We start from the raw sequence: 7,691 nt of genomic DNA, 5'->3' as shown, positions 1-7,691 counted from the left end.
TATAGGAACTGCCTATAGTTTGACACAAAACAGTTTCTTTCTTGGAACCGGTACCTGTAGTGTTACACTAGTTCCTAGAATAAGTAACATCAGTGCAACGGATTTACTCACAGTAAATCAGTTTAGACACACTAGTTTTTTCAGACCGTCTTAAACCGGTTTTTCATGGGCGATATGAGGAAGAGAGTAGTATATTACCTCAGTATTTTCAGACCGAGAAAAATGCGGTATGCGGTATGCTGTTATAGAAATATTGCTACCTAATAAATAATTAAATTGTTCTTCAATCCTAACTTTGTAAAAGCCTAATAATTTTTAGGTAGCTTAGGGCTAAAATAGAGTATTATATCTTGTGAGCTTATTCACCATATTCTGTGTTGTTATTTTTGCGGTTTCTAAAAAAAAAATGCTACTTTCGTAGGTTATCTTGATACTGTCTGTAGTAAACTATTTACCATTTAGAGGGGAGAACTCACTAAAGAGAGGAAAGAAAAGACTGTTTACAATTTCGTTGCTGTAAGGGTTGCCCTCTAAATTTTCGGTGGCAAAATTAAAACATTGAGACTTTTCAGGTTATAAATTTAAATTAGTATAATTTGGTAAAATTTTTCAAAAATTGTTAAAAAAAACTGCATTCAAACTTTTTTAATAAAACTACAAATTAAAATGTGAGACCTTTAGACACCTTCGGTCGTCCAGGGTTAACATTGTTTTTCTTCAATAAAAAACTGATCATTACTTAGCCAAAATTAGTTTTGGTCAGAAAAGCAGGCATAGCGCACTGGTTCGAATAAATAACGATACTTTGCAAAGGTGAGTGGTGAATATTTTTTTAATTCCGATCATAACGACAAATAATTCCGAGCTAGTTCAGAACTACTATATTTCACGACAGGGGAAAGATATATATTTACATACATACATATGTACTCGCATATTATTTGCACAAGTTCAGCGGCGCACCGAAAACTTTCCAATAATAATAAGTAATTTTAATGGACATATGTATAAATAGTACGTAAGAGCAGATCGGAACCTGCGGGCATGAAAATATGATACAAACAATTATGTACATACATATGTATGTATTTATGTATACAAATATCTATATCCATTATACATTTGTATATAGGTCTGACTTAACAAAAGCAATTATTACTTATGTACAAACTTACATATGTAAGTATGTACAACAACTGGATACATACATATGTATGTAGGTGTGTAACGTTACAATGAATGAAAAAGGAAAATTTTTAAGCAAAACAATATTTTTAAATCGGCAAGGAAAATAAATATATTTCATACATATGATTCACGGGAAATAAACAAAGCGTATTATTTTAAGTACCAAAACAACAACAACAACAACAACAACAACAACAACAACAACAACAACAGCAACAAAAGTAAAAGGAAAGGAAAGTATAATCATGTGGGTGTTGGAGTCTGTACGACAAACGACGAATAAAGAAATGATTTACATGCACGTAGCGGACAGACACTCGCATACAAATGTATATGTAAGCATATGTAAAAATCATAAGTAGACAACGTTGTTCAGGTGCGAGACAAGATGACAACCGTAATTGTAATTAGCAAGGAGGGTCTGCGGCCGCACGCATAGTCAGCCCCAATGAATGGCTTTATATGACTCATCATCTGCAACAACAGTATTAAGCCTCGCAACAAATTGTGGGTAAAATTGCGCATTCCATCAATGTATGTATGTAAATATGTGCATATATATCATGTATGTGCCCAGCCAGCAAAAAAATCCGAAAACCGATCCGAAAACGGAAAAAACAAGTCAATTAAAACCGGATTTTTGTCCCTTTATCGATTCCATTTCCGGATACGTTAATGATCCGCTTCCCCACTAAAGTGTGCGGCAGAAACGTATGTACAGAAAATGACCGGAAATGGTGGTGAAAAGGATTCGGTTTTTTCTGAAATTTGTCTGATTGAATTTTTCGTTCAATACGCTTTCCTTCTGCACTTCACAGATACTTTTTCATGGTTCAAAAGAAATAAAACCAAACTAGGCAGCGCCTGACGGAATTCGAACCCGGCACCTTCTGGAAGCTAACAAATAGCGGCACACTCCTTGGCACGCTCAGCTACTGTCGAGTACGCATGCAAGCTTTCAAATGTTTAGCTTGAGCAAATAAAATACAATGAGTGCTTTCAAATGACATCATCATTTTCGAACGTTTTCCGGATACGAAAATTTATTATAACTGTAGGAGTTTTTTGTATGCGTTTACGTTGCGATACGGAAAATTGAACTAAACGACACTGTCGGCAAAATTTACGTTTCTTTGCTGGCTGGGTATGTACATATGTACATATGGGTACGTGGTTACTTGCACACAGGATTTTCCATATCATATTCTGCACTCGTTAAACTGGAAGTGTTTCAATTTTTTACTCAGCGAAATTTTTTCCTATGTATGTATGTACATACAGCCACAAGGTCGTGGGTTCGAGTCCCACGGCCAGTAGAATTTTCATTGATTTCGTTTTCACTCATTATACCCGAGCGCACATGTGCACAAGGGTATTATAATTTTGTTCACTTAACGGTTGTTTGTAACAGCCAAAACGAATCGAGATAGATATAGACAAATGTATACATAAATGACCAGAATTAAAACAGAAGTCGATTAAGCCATGTCTGTCTATCCGTCCGTCCGTCCGTGTACACAATAACTCAAGCAATGTATGTAGGTTTGCCTTTGCCCAAGGTAGGTTGGTATTAAAAATTTGCGAAATCGGAGTGTAACCACGCCCACTTCCCATATAACGGTATTTTCGAAAAATGCAAAAACTACGATATTTCTGTAAATATTCAATCGAAATTGTTGAAAATTAGTATGTGAGGTGGAATTATGGTAAAAACTAATATTATTGTAAAATTTTTGGAAAAGGGGCGTGACCCGCCCACTTATGATAAAATGCTGTACCTCTGTAGCCGCTCCGCTAATCCCTACCAAACTCGGTCCTAGCCTTCCTTGGGGTCCAACTAAGAAATCTGTTGAAACTCTTTGAAATCGGACAATAACCACGCCCACCTCCCATATAACGATAATTTACAGAAACACGAAAACTGCGATAAATCAGTAGTTATTGAAGCTAATTCACTCAAAATCGACGGTTGCAATAATCACTTAGCAGAAAACTAGATTATTATACGTTTTTAGAAAATTGGCGAGGCTCCGCCTACTTATGACCACAAAGGTCGATCTCGGAAACCGCTTTATCGATTTCTACCAAACTTGATTCAATGATTTCATTAACTCAGTATATTATATAAAACTTTTGAAATCGGGGAAAAACACCTCTGCTTATCATGCAAAGGTAGTTGAGAGAAAGTTGACACGACGATATTTGATAACTGCGCTGGGTATATAAAATTCTGTTTCGCCCAAATTTATACTTCTTTACTTGTTTTGCTATAAGTTCTATATTTTTTTAACGTTGCTTTCAGTTAGTTGTTGTTCACTTTTCTTTTAAAAATTCAAGTCTAAAAATTTAAATTAACTAGTAATAAAATAAAAAATGTGATATAAAATAAAGCAAATGAAAATAAAATAAAGCAAAATTAAATATATAAAGCAAAATTAAATATATAAATCAAATAAAATATAAAAAAATTTGTAAAAAAAAAACAAATTTTTCGCAATCGCTCCAACCGAGGATCGAACCTGGCAGCTACAGGCTTGTAGCACGCAACTCTCACCACTCGGCTAGCGCGGACGCCAAACTCGCTTGCTTTGTTTGCTTACTTGTACAAGTGACAACATCTGGCCATTTTTACCAGTGTTGTCATCGAAAATTTACCTGATCCGAGTTAATTCCCAAAAATTTCGTGCATTTGTTCGGCTGCTTATGCGAATTTTGAAGAGGAAAATGCATGAGTTGAAACAAATAAAGGCTGTTTATTCAAATAAGCGAGCCCGTTTGTCAGCCGTATAAGATTACACCCGAATCCTTATATTCGGTTAGGCTGTAAGATATCTGTTTTCAAATTTGCTATGTTCAAAAGAGGCACCGGAAATTCGATAGAACCAAAACAATACGAAATCTTTCAAATATGCTTTACTTTAAACACGCAAAATAACTTAATAACTTTTCACTCTGCGATAGCGACGTATGGGTTTTACACATTTTTGTTTAATAGAGCATTTCGTATACTAATAAATGTTCATGAGTATTTGAAAATATTTCTCACGTTCATACGTGATCACGCGTGAATCATGCACGGTAGCTGCATAAATCACGTCACGTGCGCATCTCTAGGCTGTAAGTATATGTATTATCATCAAATGAATCAAACAACTTGTGTACAATATCAGTAAGCCACCACTTCATACTATATTTATGTACACAGATAGTGCCGGCAAAAATAGCCCAGCGAGCTTTTTGTATTGTTTTTTTTTATTTAAATTTTTTACAAAAATATACAGACATAGTTCATTATAAAGCAAGGAAACATTTAACAAAATTTCCCTCAAAATGTTAGATTTTTTTTTAATATTTCGGGCATACATAGTTCATTTAAGTGCAATAAAAAATGTTCACCTTATGTACCGAAATAAGATGAGCTTCCAAAAAGTTTAAAATTATGATGAAAATTTGTACAATTTTCCGAAGCTTAACACAAAGTTGCAACTTTCATTCATATTTTTATAAAATATTAAAATTGCACACATTGCGAAAAAGGCTCTGTATTTTGTTGATAAGACATAAAAAAAGTACTATAGCATAGCGGAAACAGACACGTGTAGCATACGCATGTACATTCATATGTAAATTGTACACTCGTGGGAAAATGAATAGTTGCGAAATTCAAAATCGATGGCTGAGTGGAAGACCGACCTATCTCGGCAGCCAGTTCGAAAGCGCCCTATCTCAGAAAATTTTTCAACAACGCCCTATTTCAGAATGTGACTGAAAAACAACTTACATATTTCAGAATTTTATTGAAAAACACCGTATCTGAGAATTTGGTTGACGTTGTTGACAAACTTTCTGAGATAGGACGTTTTCAAACTGGCTGCCGAAATAGATCGATCTTTCATTCAGCCATCGAAATTATATTTTACGGAACGACGTATATCTACACATACATATATATGGCCAAGGAGTGTCACTCCAGCTGATTCCCCAGAAACCAACAATTCTTTGAGGGAACTTTGATGGGTTAAAGTTTTTTATAATAATATTCCTCTTTTATTTTATGTATCCGAATTGGTATTTCGCTCAGATATGCATTTATACTTTTTCCATTTTCACGAAAAACTGTAAAGTAAAAAATTTAAACATTATTTAAATTAGTAATATTATGATCCCAAAAGGGCTGTCCGGCATAGTTCGAAACCAAAGGGCTAGAAAATCTGCAATTGAAAGATGTGTTGAAGCCGCCAAAATTATGGATGTCTCGGTTAATCTCAACGATTTGAATTTTGTTCGCCCGCCCCCGTGGATTAGCTTTGAACCTTTCGTAGTACGCGAGTTAGCTAATCCCCCTTCGTCTGTCTTCCGTAAGTCCTTCCTTCAACTGGCGCATACGCTCCGGGACACTGAATGGAAATTCATTTACACAGATGGGCCCAAAGCTTCAAGCATCATCGTATTTGCAGTACTAAGTAGATGAAGAAAATCAGACCATTTCCACGAGCGTTCTGCATCATGGCTGTTCCGTGTTCACATCCGAGGCTGTGGCATTTTTCGAAGCAGGTAAATTTGCAATGAAAACAAAAGACAACGTCGTTCCCACGACAGTCGGGTCTACGTAACCGGAACGACCCATATTTATATCTGGCCAAGGACTGTCACTCCAGCAACACTCCCCAAAACTCTATGGGGAACTTGTATGCTGCTACAACAACAACAACAACGTGAGATGTAATGATTTAAAATCGCTCATCCGCCTAAGGATTGACCATACCTTGTTAACCGCCAGCCATTTATTCAAAAGTTAACTCCACCTCAGTGCCCATACTGTGGTGTGAATTAGCTTACAGTGCTCCACATCCTAGAGACCTGCCCACACTTTGCTAAACCAAGAACAACCTTTTTCGATAAAATCAAGCCTTCAAGCCTACTACAACACATTACGAAAGAAAATATCAAATTGATTAACAATTTTTTCAAGATTTGTGATCTTACAAAAAAAATAATTTAAGAATTTCCAATCGAATATGTGTAATAATATATTTAAGTCAATTTAATTTCAGTCTGAAGTTTTAACTCCATTCACATTCAGTTAAGAGTTAAGTTTAGTTCACAGAGCCTAAGGCCCATGCGGCTCGTGTTCCTAGTCTTTAGTAAGTGAGTAGATTGATCTCTCCCTTTCTAATAAATAAATAATTCACTGTGAGATTATTTTTTTTTAACCCACAGATAAGCAAAATAAATGCTAACAGTTTTTATTTAAGCAACATAACGAGCAAAAACTCATACATAGTATGTATGTACATACATACATATATACACCCGTGGTCAAAATAATAGAAAAGTCTTATATTTTTTTGTTTATTTAATATTCATTATTTTTTTTATAAAAGTGCCGTTCAATATCTAACAAAAACTATATAAATTTATATTTCAAACTTTGTGCAAAAATTATAAAAATCAATTTTTAATCAGATTTTCTGAAATTTGTTTGAATATGCAGTTTAATAGCTCACTAAATTTTAGTTTAAGATGTATGTTTTAAGTTACATAAAAATCGCGTAGATTTTTGCCAATTTTTCCCCTGCATTTTCTCCCATACAAAGTATGTTCGACATTTTTTTTTTATGAACAACCAAAAAAAAATTATCAAAAATCAACGCGATTAAAAGTTAAAACTTACACTTTATTGTTCTAAAATTTAATATAAAACTAACATACTCAAAAAAATTGTAAAACATCGGATTGAAAAGTTGACCATTTAGATGCAATTTGCAGAATTTTTATAAATTTTGCACAAAGTTTGAATATCACTTTATATTGAGCTGCACTTTTATAAAAGAATAGTAAATATAATTAATAGACAAAAAATATACATACAGTCAGTCAATAAAGTTTAGTAACAGCGAATTTTTAGAAAACGGGCAACTATTTTTAAATATTTTATTTTTCGCTAATTTTTTATAAAAATATGGTTAATTCTACAACCAAACCCCTAAAAATCAGAGTTCCAAACCTTGTGCAAAATTAAAGAAAATTCTGAAAAATTTCATTCAAATATTGCACTTTTTATTCGCGCTCTCTAGAAAAAAGTTGAGTATGCATTTTTTTAGCCCATTTCTTGTTTCTTGTATGTATATCGTCGATGTTTTTTTGGCGAAACCGCCCATCGACCAGTTGCAAAACCGCATAATCGCCGTTGTGCACATTAGGTCAAATGATTACTTTTTGTGTGCGAAATTAATAGCAGCTAAAATATTGCATTATTTTAATGTAAAAAGATGGCAAACATTAAAAAAGAGTAAATGCAGTAAATAAAATGTGAAAACATGACTTGGCTTTCGTAAAATATACTTTTCAGCTTTTTTGAATGTTCAAATAATGAGTATATGTGTTTAGGTAGTTCTTAAAAACATTGTCCAATTAGTTTGGTTTTGACACAAGTAATTTTCTTACCATACTTAACCCCTTCCCCCTTAAAATAAGCCACATAATAAAATAAGTATGGTCAC

Source organism: Rhagoletis zephyria, unplaced genomic scaffold (assembly GCF_001687245.7).
Source record: "Rhagoletis zephyria isolate East Lansing unplaced genomic scaffold, Rhagoletis_zephyria_1.1 Rzeph_scaffold_01890, whole genome shotgun sequence".
NCBI classification, from domain to species: domain Eukaryota; kingdom Metazoa; phylum Arthropoda; class Insecta; order Diptera; family Tephritidae; genus Rhagoletis; species Rhagoletis zephyria.
Note: the sequence above shows the minus strand (reverse complement) of the source record.